The sequence below is a fragment of the Octopus sinensis genome, unplaced genomic scaffold (assembly GCF_006345805.1).
Source record: "Octopus sinensis unplaced genomic scaffold, ASM634580v1 Contig01420, whole genome shotgun sequence".
In the NCBI taxonomy this organism is placed as follows: domain Eukaryota; kingdom Metazoa; phylum Mollusca; class Cephalopoda; order Octopoda; family Octopodidae; genus Octopus; species Octopus sinensis.
Window position 1 is genome coordinate 20,001 of NW_021824835.1, and position 15,000 is coordinate 35,000.

General features: G+C 34.0%; 1 long non-coding RNA gene across 2 annotated transcripts in view; it reads right to left on the reverse strand.

The window, feature by feature from the left end:
- The window catches only part of LOC118760899, a 30,965-nt gene that overhangs the window by 8,771 nt on the left and 7,194 nt on the right, over nucleotides 1-15,000 (reverse strand). Inside the window, exons 1-2 of one of the 2 annotated variants that reach the window (XR_004997028.1) lie at nucleotides 8,256-8,271; nucleotides 4,937-4,940 (exon numbers count right to left, since the gene is read on the reverse strand). This is a non-coding gene — a long non-coding RNA (uncharacterized LOC118760899). Of the gene's footprint in view, nucleotides 1-4,936; nucleotides 4,941-8,255; nucleotides 8,272-15,000 lie in introns of those variants that run through there. The other variant, XR_004997027.1, reaches the window with a different exon arrangement.

Here is a 15,000-nt window from a genome sequence, read left to right on the forward strand (position 1 = left end):
TGTATGTATAAGCTTACAAACATACACACAAATATAATATATATATATATATATATATATATATATGTGTGTGTGTGTGTGTGTGTGTGTGTGTGTGTGTGTGTGTGTGTATGTATATATATATACTGGAATATTCCAACGGATCATAATGTAATCTTTGTATTGTCCTTTTGCTTGCCCTCTTGATTTTTCACCCAAGGTATTTGAAAACGCAAGCTTATATAGCTATAAATGTTTTGTTCTTTTAATTTTGGTTGAGAAATGAAACAATTGTAGGTGATGACATTAATCAATTAATAAATTAATTTGTATCCATTGGATCTCTCCGTTTTCAAACTTAACAATAATGTTTGCTATTTTATGATATTTTATATAATATATTCATCGAAGAAATATCTCTTCAAAAGACAATATATTAAACCAGTGCATCTTGGATAAGAATGTCCCTATAAGAGCTCTAAATATCCTCATATATGTATGTGTGTACACACACATACATACATACACACATACATACGCACACACACACACATATACATTCAGACATAGATATATGTCTGCATGTATGTATGTTAATCAAATATATATTCTATGCACGTTATACACGCAATGCACTCTTAGAAGCTGCCTCGGTACACTTATACACTCTATAAGCCCCGTGCAATGCATACAGCTTGATACACTCTACGTACTGTACAACTGTAGCACTGTTGTTGTTTAACTTCAAGTCAGCCTTCATCGAGCAGCCTATGAGCATAGTCTTTCCACACATGACCGACCACTCATATATATTTCAAGCACCATGTATTCAGGTATCTGTTTGCCTGGGTGTCCGTGCTATTTTTAAAGAGAATAGGATGTATTTTGAGGTAGATTTAGCTGCTTTTTTTAGACGATTAACTGACCATTTATACGATTTTTCATTAGCTCTTATGCAGTTATAATACAGTGTTCTTGTTGTTGATTACCACAAGTTCTGCCTAAATTGGACAGTGGCGTTCCGACCGTGACGATCTAGTCTTTCATATCCCAGATAAACTGAAGAAGTAGTATAATATTGGTTGTAAATTTTTTTCAAGGAAGGGGGTGATTCGATTACATCGATCTCAGTGTACAACAGGTACTTATTTTATCGACCCCTAAAGGATGAAAGGTACAGTTGACCTCGGTGGAATTTGAACTCAGAAGACAGACGAAATCCTGGTAAGCATTTTACCCGGTAAGGTAACGATTTTACCAGCTCGCCACCTTCAGAGAACAAGTATACTATTTATGGGGCACCATGCATGGAAAGTATACAATTATTTATGTACACAATACAGAAAGTAAAGAAATTCTACTGTACCCCGCTTGAAAAGTAAACAGAATATTGACCTGCTCCGCATGATAAGTAGAAAGTTACTAGCAAAACCCAAATGGAGAGTAAAATGTTAGGAATGCACCCTGAATGAAAAAATATTAGTTATTGTGAACTCCGAATGTAACGTAAAAAAAAATTATCGACGCGTTCCGGATTGCAAGTAAGAGAAAAAGTACTTGCAGAACTCGAAAGACAAATAGAAGAATTATCGATACACCCTGAATAGAAAATAAAACAATTACTGATGCACCCTGAATAGAAAATAAAGCAATTAGTGATGCACCACGCATGGAAAATAAGCAATTATTGACGCACCCTAAAGATATTTGGGGTGCACCCCGAATGCAAAGTAAACAATTATTATTCACCCCGATTCGAAAGCAAACTTTCCCCGAACGGAAAGATAAAATATTGTGCGCCGCACTTGAGACTTTAAAAAATACTATTTTGAAATATAAAATTTCGTAAAAGTAGAGGAAACTCTTTTCAGTCATTGGACTGCGGCCATTCTGTTGCTACCTTGTAAAATTATTCCTGTTTGTTTACTCATCTGATGCTCAACCGATTGTAACAATATTAATAATAGTTTTCTGATTTATGCTCAGGGATAATAATTTTGAAGGGCGGGATGTTAGTCGATGTCCCCCCATCTCAGTATTTAACTGGTGCTGGGGCCGATTATATGTTATTGGGATACTATTGGCTTAAAAATTTTGGCACAAGGCCAGCAAGTTCGGAGGAAGGGGTTAAGTCGATTACATCGACCCCAATGCTTGATTGCTACTTATTTTATAGACCCCGACAGGATGAAAAAAGGATAGATAACTTCGGCGAAGTTTTAAAATCAGAAAACAAAGAACCGGGGAAATTCTGCAGAGCATTTTGTCCGGCGTGCTAACGATTCTGCCAGCTCACCGCTTTAATTCTAATGAAAATAATAAGAAATGTCAGACATTTCCTGTGGCATCTATCTCTCTTTGGGGAGTGTAGGGTGGAGGAGGAGGAGGGAGAGGGAGCACTTGCTGTAGTTCCTTGACTTACAGTTTAAGTCAGTCAATCTTAGCATGACCTAACTCGCTATGGAACTTGTTTTTATTCAATTAACTTCTTCCAAGACATAGGGCTGTAGTGGAGACAGCGGTGGCGGAGGCGGTGACGACCGTGGCACTTGCTGCTGTGTCATTTACTGTTTTAATTATTCCATTAGCAAACCTTCCTTTCGTTCTGTAATTCATTTCTAGCCTCTCGCGGTTTAGTGTAAAGTGTTTGTTATTCCATTGACGTAACAAACATTTTTATAAAAGCGAACGAAGTTTCGAGGAGTTAGGGGAGAGGTGGGGAATATTTTTTAGACCCTGGGGACTAATTACTAGTACATAAGAAACTGTAGGGGGCGCATCTGTGCCGAGTAAAATAATAAACGGTTAATTTTATAAATTCATAGACATGCAGTAAACTTATATTGAATTACTCTTGCAATTTTAAGGTTTAAAACAGTCATGTGCAAACTGACTTCTTGAATGGACTTCCTGGATGATACGCCTAACGAAATATTACCTCGAATTTTTGAGGTGAAGTGTGGCCCGCTTAATGATGAGTCATATCTCGTGCGGCCCGCTTCTCGAGAAAGGTTATCTATGCCTGGCTTAATATAGGTTTTTGCTTATTTCATGAGGTGTTCCGATAGAGTTTTAGGGACTTCGCTTGTGAGAAGTGTTAGATTTGAATCGGAGAAGCATCGGATGAGATGCCTTGTGGTATTCAACTCGCTCTTTGAATTCTGAGCTCAAATCCCACTGAGGTGGGGATCGATATAATCATATATCCCCACCTCCGCACACACACACTCAGCTTCATAGCCTTATGCCTAATTAAGATTAAAAGCGGCGGTTTATTATTATTGTTTTTATTTATGCATTCATTTATTTAGTATATTATTATTTATTTTGTTTTTTGCATTTTTCACGGTTTTACCTAAAAACCTTGCGATGTCTCATACGTTTTTCCATAGCTGGTTTAAAGCCGTTGCGTGGCCGATTCGGCAAAGTAACTCGTAGTTAAATAGTATTTTGTTGTGAGTTCAAATCCCACCAACCTCGACTTTGTTTTCTAATCGATATTCTCATTCTAAATCAATGATCAACAATTTTTTCTGTAACGGCTCACTTTTCAAAATTTTAAAATCGAATTTATCCTTGACCTGCATGTGTATAATATCTTAATTTATTTATTTATTACCCACATGCGGCTAAACATAGAGGGGACAAACAAGGACAGACAAAGGGATTAAGTCGATTACATCGACCCCAGTGCGTTATTAGTACTCATTTAATTAACCCCGAAAAGATGAAAGGCAAAGTTGACCTCGGTGGAATTTGAACTTATAACGTAACAGCAAACGAAATACCTATTTCTTTACTACACACAAGAGACTAAACACAGAGAGGACAAACAAGGACAGACAAACGGATTAAGTCGATTATATTGACCCCGGTGCATAAGTGGTACTTATTTAATCGACCCCGAAAGGATAAAAGGCAAAGTCGACCTCGGCGGAATTTGAACTCAGAACGTAGCGGCAGACGAAATACTGCCAAGCATTTCGCCCGGCGTGCTAACGATTCTCGCCGTCCTTGTATATAATATCTTTATTATCCGGTCCGGTGACCTGCCCTACGAATACGATTCTTTAATGCCAGACGTTCCTAACGAGCGATGTGGGACATGAACGTCCGTCTTTTAGACACATGTGTCATTCACAAACTGAAATATCCCTTATGCATATGCCATGTCGACAGATGATAGCAGCAGTAAACTTACTGAATTATTTAATCCTGATCATTGACAGTTTGTTGTCTCTTCATCTGTTCAGTATCAGGCGCTGATCTACGGCGCAGGCGTTGCGCTGTGGTAAGATGCTGGCTTCCAACAACATGGTTTCGGGCTCCGTTCCACTGCATGGCACTTTGCACAAATGTCTTCTAGTATAGCCCCTGACCGACCAAAGCCTTGTGCGTGGATTTAGTAGACGAAGACTGAAAGAAGCACGTCATATATATATTATATATATATATATATTATATATATATATATATATAATATATATATATATATATATATACAAATACATATACATATATACATATCACACCGTCTCCGATGAAGGGATATTAGTAATTAATATCCTAGAAACAGCTGTAAGACCTTCTATCTATAAATGCTCTAATATCTATACAGCCTTGGTTTTTTTATCTCATTACGCAAAAAATTCATATATACACACGCTGACATAGAACCAACGTTGAACCCTTTATTCGCAATATTACCGAATCTGGAACTTAACTATGGTCTGTCTATAGCATTTATTCAGCATTACGTAGCACTTATATACATACAGGGCGAAGTCACTAGATATGTAAGTAAGTCATCTAATCACCCCGCGAATATACTAAAATCATTAGTTAAAAATATTTCTCAAAGAATTTCAAAATTATCATCAAATAGTGAAATCTTTAACTCTCACTCTAACCATTACAATATCGCATTATCCAAGGCTGGATATGACCAGGAAATTACCTTCCTTGATATGGATAGCTCAAATCTCCTAAATAATATAGTGAATGGAAATGACGTAAGTAATATAAACTCTCATACCCTACATAAACATGAATTAATAGAGAAAAAGAACCTAGTGTATAAACCTAATTATAGGAATAAAAATAGTGAACAGACCATAAATAAATATAAAAATGCTAACCTAGATAAGCCCGATAGGCATAAAAATAGTACTAAAAGGAATAATAATTCTCGTACGAATACTGATAACACTAATCCTTCCCACTCTTACTTAAACAAAAAATATAAAAGAGAAAATATCATTTGGCTAAATATCCCCTTTAATTGATCGATCTCGATGAATGTGTACAGTAGATTTAAATCTATACCGGAAAAAATTTCCCAGCCTCCCATAAATATCATAAAAAATAATTTGTAGGAGATCAGTAAGAAGTTCATATTCCACTCTCCCAAACATAGCTACCATAATAGCTAGACTTAATAGTAAAAACATTAAGTTAGCCAGGAGTAGAATGAATAGTAACAGCAATGATAGTAATAATAATTGTAATAATAGCATTAACAATTGTAATAATAATAATAATGATAATAATAATAATAATAATAATAATAATAATAATAATAATAATAATGGTAATAATAAAAATAATATTAATAATGATGATGACAATAATAATAATAATAAATATAATAACAACATTGATGTAAATAGTAATAATAACAATACCAATAATATAGGTAGTATAGATAAAAGTATGGTAGGTGATGATGGTGAGGATGGATTAATAACTAGTAACCCTAATTTGCATAACAACGTGATTACTAATAATGAAAGTAATACTAATACTAATAATAATTTAAATAACAGAAATGTAAGTGAACTGTCCTTATATAATTCCAGTACCGAACACTATCCCCCCAGTTGTAATTGTAGGATTAGATCAAAATGTCCGGTATCTCGTCGTTGTTCGGTCCAAAACGTAATTAATAATGCGCGATAATAACTTCAAACAATTGCTTTCTTTATTTCAGATGTTCGGTGGATCTTAAAAGATGTCTTAGCAATCATTTTTCCTCTTTTAGGCTCAAACATAAGGCAGGTTGCACAACACTATCTAGCAAAATTTGGGAACTAAAAACAAATAATATAGAATTCAACCTAAAATGGGATATAGTTAGAAGGGCGCAACCTTATAGAAATAGTAGGGATGGTTGTCAACTTTGTTCGATGGAAACTTATGAAATTTTAAAACATCAGAGTAATACAAATCTGTTGAATAATCGTCTGGAGTTGGGAGCATCTTGTATACATTGCACAACCCGAACGTTTAAATACTTTAAATAATAATTTTGTGAGTATTCCTATATTTTTCAAATTTTAATTCTTTATAATCAAATAAGAAGAAATATACTATACTAGCTTTCAATTTAACATTCATAGATGACTAAAAAAAACTTCACGGCAAACTTGAAATTGGAATTTTTTTCTAAATTTAATCTAGCTTTAAAGTTAATAAGGTTTTCCCCCACTTAAAAAATACTATGCCTACTCATAATAATAAGTGATAGGTTTTTTTCCACTTTCTTTCTCTAAATTACACTCTCTGTGAATGGGATTAGGACCTTTTGACATTGACCTAGTTTCTCTCACCAAATAGCAGTAATTAACATTTATTAGTGGCAATTGCTGTCTTCAACATGAATTCCTTTTATGGAGTTCTGAAACCTCATTTACCCCATTTCTACAATTAAAAAATTCTTTATTGCTTCTAACCTTACAGCAGTTAGGAACAGCCATATCTTAGTCAGTCAGTGGAAGGACTTCACTACCTCATATGTTCTTAAAATTTAAATCTACATCTTTGTCTGTATATCTACCTTCTCTATAATGTTGCCACTTGATTTGAAAATTTTTGTATTAATGGAAAACCTCTATAATTGGCTGATGAGTACTCAGCATCTTAAATCTGTTGTAATACTTACAATATTTAATAAAATGATGTAGTACGAAATCGTACCAAATTGCCGGAGTCATTCTTGTTGCTTATTTTGATATATATATATATATATAATATATATATATATATATTATATATATATATATATAATTATAATTTAGTGTATCTAAGAGACTCTACCACGAAGGAAATAGCTGCCAAATCTTGACTCTAAAACCACATCAAATGTTCATATAGCTCCTGGTGCTGTATGAACATTTAATGTGATTTTAGAGTCAAGTTTTGGCTGCTATTTCCAGCGTGGTAGTGTCTCTTAGATATCCTAAATTATAATTTTAATAATAATTATTACCTTTGAAGGTTTATATTCCCATGCTGGTCACTTGATAAAATCGATATTTAAATTAACGTTCTTATCCTTATATATATATATATATATATAGAGAGAGAGAGAGAGAGAGACAGAGAGAGACAGAGAGAGAGACAGAGAGACAGTAATCACTCGCCATATCGCGGTTCACGTATCGCAGTTTATTATTTAAGCTTACGTCGATTCCTCCGTGGAAAAATATACAAATTATAAAAGTAATTTTCAAAAATATAGAGTACAGTGCTGTTTCTACTTCGCGGGTTTTCCCCTATCGCGGGGTGGTTTTTGAACGTAACACCCGCGATAGGCGAGCGATTACTGAATATGTGTGTATATATATATATATATATATATATATATATATATATATATATAAACAAAATTTTTTATAATTATGAGTATAATTATAATTAGGGTTCAGCAAAAATTTGCTTCACCACATACGGAAATTAGAAATAGCAGTTAAAACGAACTATTTCACTACCATAAGAAAATCTCCCAGACAACAATACTCAGGTGGGTTGTTGAGTATTGTTATCTGGGAGATGTTGTTATGGTAGTGAAATAGTTCGTTTTAACTGCTATTTCTAAATTTCCGTATGTGGTGAAGCAAATCTTCTGCTGAACCCTAATTAAAATTGTACTCATAATTATAAAAAAATTCGTTTAAGTTTATCGATGATGGTTCTTTTAACATACCGAACTACTTGGTAAAATTATTAATTATTAATTAACTAATTAATTAATTTTACCATTTATTATTATTGATATATATATATATATACATATATATATATGATACGATGGCACGTATGCTTACATACGTGTATGAATGTCTATATACGCATATACCAGCTTTATCTATTCTTCTTACCCATCAAGTCAACGACTACACCGGGGTGTATAAGTATATTCAGAGGTATAGGTTCATACGTTTATGCACACACACACACACACACACACACACACACACACACACACACACACACACACACACACACACACATGTATTTGAGTGACACGAAGCTGAAAGAGTTTCTTTTTCCCACCCACCCACAACTGGCGGGGGTGGGTGGGGCTGTATCACTTAATTCCGCACCGTTGATCAGTCACACACCAATTCCCTACAGACCTGTTGAAGACAAGCTAGTAAGGGTTCCTCCGTCTGGTTAGGTTGCAAGAAACAGCAGCCAAATCTCCTTCACTTTGTCTCTTTATTTTTTATCTTCTTCGTGGTTCAGTCATTAGACTGCGGCCATGCTAGGACACTGCTTTGAAGGTAAATAGTCAAACGGATCAACCCCGGCAATTATTATTTTTTAAAGCCTGGTAGTTATTCTATCGGTCTCTTTCGTCGAATCGCTACGTTTCGGGAACATAAACACACCACCACCGGTTGTCAAGCGGTGGAGGGGGTCAAATACAGACGCAATAAATTTTCATAACGCACTCGACACTGGTGTTTCGATGTGTTAACTCTCGTCAGGCAGAAGCACCCTCAAACTCTTTGTGTTTTAATAAGAGAAAATGGCTTTTGTTTATAATTTCAACGAAAAAGACCTTTTGCTGATCAGTGCTGAAATCTGCCAAGCGAAAATATATCATTATTTGTACTGTGAACAGCGAGACTCGAAACCGTGTTGTGCATATTTATTCCTAATTCGTACCGATTAATACTTTCACATCGATGTGGAGATACAGATATTTTGTTTCTAGAGATCTTCTAATACGGCAAAGATTACGGACAAAACGGAAGCCGGTTTCGGTTGCATTTATTCATCACCAGTCTTATGTTCAAATACCATGAAAATGTATTTTCCTGAATTAAAAAAAAAAATACATGGCTGTGTGCTTAAGAGACTCGCTTTACGACTACGTGGTTTTAGGGTCTGTTTTACTGTACGACACTTCGGCTAAATATCTTCAACTAATGCCCCATGACGACCAATTTCGACAGAAACTGTGAGGAAGCCTGTTGTATATATCTTTATACATATATGTTAAGGCGCAGGAGTGGCTGTGTGGTAAGTAGCTTGTTTACCAACCACATGGTTCCGGGTTCAGTCGCACTGCGCGGCACCTTGGGCAGGTGTCTTCTACTATGGCCTCGGGCCGACCAAAGCCTTGTGAGTGGATTTGGCAGACGGAAACTGAAAGAAGCCTGTCGTATATATATATATATATATATACATATATGTTTGCGTGTCTGTGTTTGTCCCCTACCACCATCGCTTCACAAACTATGCTGGTGTGTTTACGTCCTCGTAACTTAGCGATTCGGCTTAAGTGACCGATAGAATAAGTAGTAGACCTATAGAGAATAAGTCCTGGGGTTGAATTGCTCGACTAAACGCGGTGCTCCAGCATGGTCGCAATCAAATAACTGAAACAAATAAAAGAATAAAGGAATAAAAATTATCTATATATGTGTGCGTCTTTGTATTTGTTTCCCGCTACAGCACTTGGCAACCGTTGTTGGTTTGTTCGCGTTTCCGGAACTTGGCTGTTCGGCAAAACTGACTGATAAAATATTGCTCACATTAGATTTTGACTTCTGTTGATGTGATACGTACTTTAAAATCTAAATAACTAAAATCACATTCTACAACTTTTAACTGTATGATTGGAACTGCGAAGTGAAAAATCACCCTACCACAACATACACGAAGGCTACATAAGATGCGTGTGTATAAGGCGGCGAGCTGGCAGAAACGTCAGCGCGCCGGGCGAAATGCTTAGCGGTATTTCGTCTGTTGTTACGTTCTGAGTTCAAATTCCACCGAGATCGACTTTGCCTTTCATCCTTTCGGGGTCGATAAATAAAGTACCAGTTTCACACTGAGGTCGATGTAATCTACCTAATCCCTTTGTCTGTCCTTGTTTGTCCCCTCTGTGTTTAGCCCCTTGTGGGTAGTAAAGAAATAGGTATGTGTGTGTACGTACCCACACACACACGTACATACAAAGATGTATGTAAATGCTTATGTATAATATATATTTGTATTTATGAACATGCAGATATATATATGTGTGTGTGTACGTCATGTATATATATATATATATATCTGTGTGTATAACACATTAATAAGTATGTATACATACACACGAAACTAAATGTACCAGTTTATGGCAGTAATGTAGTGGCAGTAATTTAGTCGCTGAGGGGGGAAATGGGTAGAGGAGAAGGAGGAGAAGGTTGTGATAAAGAAGAAGAGATTAGGATGTTGGTGGGGCGGGTAGGTGACTCGAATCTGAGAGGAGTAGAACGTTAGTGGAACGAGGGCGATTGTGGGTTGTGTGGCTGTCGGGGGGTGCAAGGGGAAAATTGGATGGCGATGGCAAATTGCTGAAGTAAGGAACAGCTAATCTGGCGGAAATCGGTAGGTACGCATGATTTCTCCACACAGGAAGCTGTAACATGAAGCTCCATGCTTAAGTTGAACCAACGTACAGGAAGAACTGGCTTATACTCCAGGTGGGATCAGAGTAAACACTATTTCAGCATATTTAGCTTTTGTTTTTCATTTTTATTTTGCTTATTTGTTTGTTTGTTTTTCCTTCTTATTTTTTGTCCTTGGTGAGCAAGGTTTATTTATTTGTTTTGTCTTGCTTGTTTTTTTCTTTGGCGGTGGTAGTGGTGGTGAGTGCCATGCCGTAGATTTGAAACTCAGCTATATTTCTGTCTCTCCCTATTCCACCTGCCTTGTTACTTTCCTTATATATATATGTGTGTGTGTGTCTGTGTGTCTGTGTGTACGCTTGTATATATATGTATGTATGTATGTATGCTTGTATATGTATGTATGTATGCTTGTATATGTATGTATATATGTTTGTATGTATGTATATATATATATATATATATATATTATATATATATATATATGTGTGTGTGTGTGTGTGTGTGTGTGTGTGGTGTGTGTGTGTGTGTGCGTGTGTGTGTGTGTACGTATATCTATGTAAGTATATTTACGTATATTTACTTATGTAGATTTTAACTGAACTTCTAGGTCCTAGACAGATGTAAACTCCTTGTCTTAATACAGAATATCTTTGAGAAGAGAAAAAGTGAGATCAGCCGGACTAGTTTCTGTCCTGTATTGAGATTTCATTAGTCAACGTGTACACGCTTTTTATTTAAAAAATACATTCACAAACCTGTGAAAAGACAGAAATCGAAGGTGATAGCCTCGGAACATTTAACGAGTACTGTAAAAATTTGAAATGTCGGCTGTGAATTAATTTGGCGTTAGTTGGCAGTTTGTTGTAGATTGGATTTTGGTAGTGGTGGTAATAATTAATATTGATATTAATAATGTTAATAATTATGTTGATAATTATTATTCTTAGCGTCTATAAGAAATAAAACTCGTGGAGACGTTGCGTGGAAAAATAGAATAAAAACTATTAATGAAAAAGGCTAAAAGGAATTTATTTATGAAATACGGGAATTATCTAAATTTCATGAATCAAATAAAATTTATAAAAATAGTAAAAATAGTATATTAAGTATTACTTGTTCAACAACACCACCCGGACCCTACAACAAGCCGTACGCGATTATAAATATATTTATAATAATATTTAATAATATAATAATTATAGTAATATTTATATTAATAATATAGTATTATAATAATATTTATAATCGCGTACGGCTTGTTGTAGGGTCCGGGTTGTGTTGTTGAACAAGTAATACTTAATATACTATTTTTACTATTTTTATTAATTTTATTTGATTCAGGAAGTTTAGATAATTCCCGTATTTCATAAATAAATTCCTTTTAGCCTTTTTCATTAATAGTTTTTATTCTATTTTTCCACGCAACGTCTCCACGAGTTTTATTTCTTATAGACGCTAAGAACTATTCTTTACGTTTATAATCTAGCGATATCTTCTCAACTAACTTAGCAACGTTCTTTTCTCCTTTTCGTTTGGATTTTGTATTATTTTGGGATTAATGTTTTAATTTTGTTATTGATATATTAAAAGGTGCCTGTTAGTTTTAGTTGGGTATCTTCATATTAGTTTTTCCATAAATTGTGCTTTTTTCTCACATTTCTTTAGCTCATGAGGCTTTAATATTTTTCGTTTTTTCGTATTTTTCATTGATAAAAAATTTTGACACTTTCATTGAGTATTTATACTATTTCGTTGCACTGCGTTGATAGGTTTTCTTACTTTCCATTAACATATTTTTCCCACTATTATATTTTTATATATATATTGATAGGTATAAGTTACGATAGATATTGATTCCTATATATTTTTTTAATATATATATATATACCAATTAAGGACTGCACACGAAAAGTGGACAGTCAACATGCTAGATATAGACGTCAAATCGCCATTCTCCATAAAAAAAGTTTATGTTCTCAGATCAAACTCAACAAATTATATATATATATATATATATAAAGTGATCTAACGATTAATATTTTCTTTAATTTAAGAATTAATTTCGTCAGAAAATATAAGCTACCTAATAAGTGCCTTATTTACTTGTAATTTTAAATTTTAAGTTAATTAGGTATTATATTATTTGATATTTAGTCAACTTTGTTATAGATTCTTATATTAAATCTATAGATACTACACATGTTTATTTATTATATAGTTAGCTTATTTAAGGAGTTTGTCTATATTCGAACCATTTCTTATTTTGATTACAATTCAATGACTTGTACTAGCTTTGTGTATTTTATTTAATTTTAAAGTATTTAATATTTTAAGTATTGTTTTAGTTTTCACTTATGTATATTTAGTATTTTCATATATATATATATATATTAAAGTATATCTATTAATTGATTATTTTATTGTTCTAGTTTATTTTTAACCTGATGAGTGACTATATTTATATCAAAGTGATTTCTCTACTACTATAATCATTTTTTAAATGTAGCCACGAAACACGTGTCGTTATTCTACAAATTATATACGTTATTTTTTTTTTCCAATTTACTTAATCATTGACATTTTATTGTTATTTTAATTATAATATTTCTATTATATGTAATTTTCTAGATGGTGTAATTTAATTGTTCATTTTGAATTGATAAAAGGTGGATTTTTTCGAATTTTATTGTGTGAAATTTGATTTAGTATTTCTAAATTGAATTTTTTTCCCTGAAACAATGATTATTATATATATATATATATATATATATATATTATATATATATATATATTTATGCGAATCGATTAACGTTTCTGCCAGCTCACCTTATATATATATACATATATACATACATACATACATACGTATGTACGTACATACGTATGTACGTACATACGTATATATTACTGTATTTAAACGTGTATGTATTTATATTCAACTTGTTCGAGAACACTCTAACTTAGAATTATCTCCGCTACGGTGGCAGTCTTGGAAGAGAATTTCTTCTCGATAATCAGTGTATAATTACATCGATATAGACTAAAAATTTTGCCATCAGACTGTAAAACACGTCTTTGAGTTATAGATGCAAAATCTGTTGCTCACAGCTCACGAAGAGCAACCGTTATTTTACGTAGACAAAAAATAATAAATATTCTAACGTATGCAAAGCTTTATCAAGCTGAACATACGCCATATTTCGAGCATCCTTAGACCTGGTGGAGCCATTTCTAGGCGAGAGTGAAACATATAAAATAAGTTCAAAAGAAAAAGGAAAATCGCCCTTGAATATAACTGGTACTTTAATCACTGACCCCGAAAAAAACAAAGTTGATCTAGGCGTAGATTGAACTCAGAGCCCGGAAGCCAGAAAGATTGCTGCAAGGCGATTTCTCTGACTTTCTAAAGACTGAAGATTGGTTTCGTACATACAAACATACACGTACATACATATATACTCGTACACATACATACGTACGTACATAAACATACACACGTACATGCATACATACGTACATACACAGACATGTCTACATACACACACACATACTTACGTACATACATATATAAATGCATACATACATACAATATATACACGCATACATACCATACATATATACATATATAGATATGTATACACACATACATACATGAAGAAATGCACACATACAAACAATATATACATATAAACATATATATATATATACATACGTACAATACATATGTACGTATATAGGGGTGGCAGTGTGGTAAGGAGAGTGCTTTCCAACAACATGGTTCCGGGTTCAGTTACTCTGCGTGGCACCTTAGGCAAGTGTCTTATACTATAGCTTCGGATCGACTAAAGCCTTGTGAGTGGATTTGATAGACGGACACTGAAATAAGCCGCTCGTATGTACGTATATATATATATATGTATGCGTATGTATATGTTTGTTTGTGTTTGTCCCCCCAACCATCGCTTGACGACAGATGTTGCTGTGTTTACATCTCCGTAACTCAGCGGTTCGGCAAAATAGAACGATAGAATAAGTACTAGGCTTACAAAGAATAAGTCTTGAGGTCGATTTGTTCGACTAAAGGTGGTGCTCCAGCATGGTCGCAGTCAAATGACTGAAACAAGTAAAAAAATAAAAGAGTAAAAGAATATATATTATATATACACACACATACATATACATACATATATTGATGCATACATAGAATATATACATATACATATAATATATACGTACAATACATATACATATGTATGTATGTGTATATATATATATCACCTTGATCACCTTGACCGACCAGTCCGTCGGGTGTCCATTTGACACCGCTGGTCAC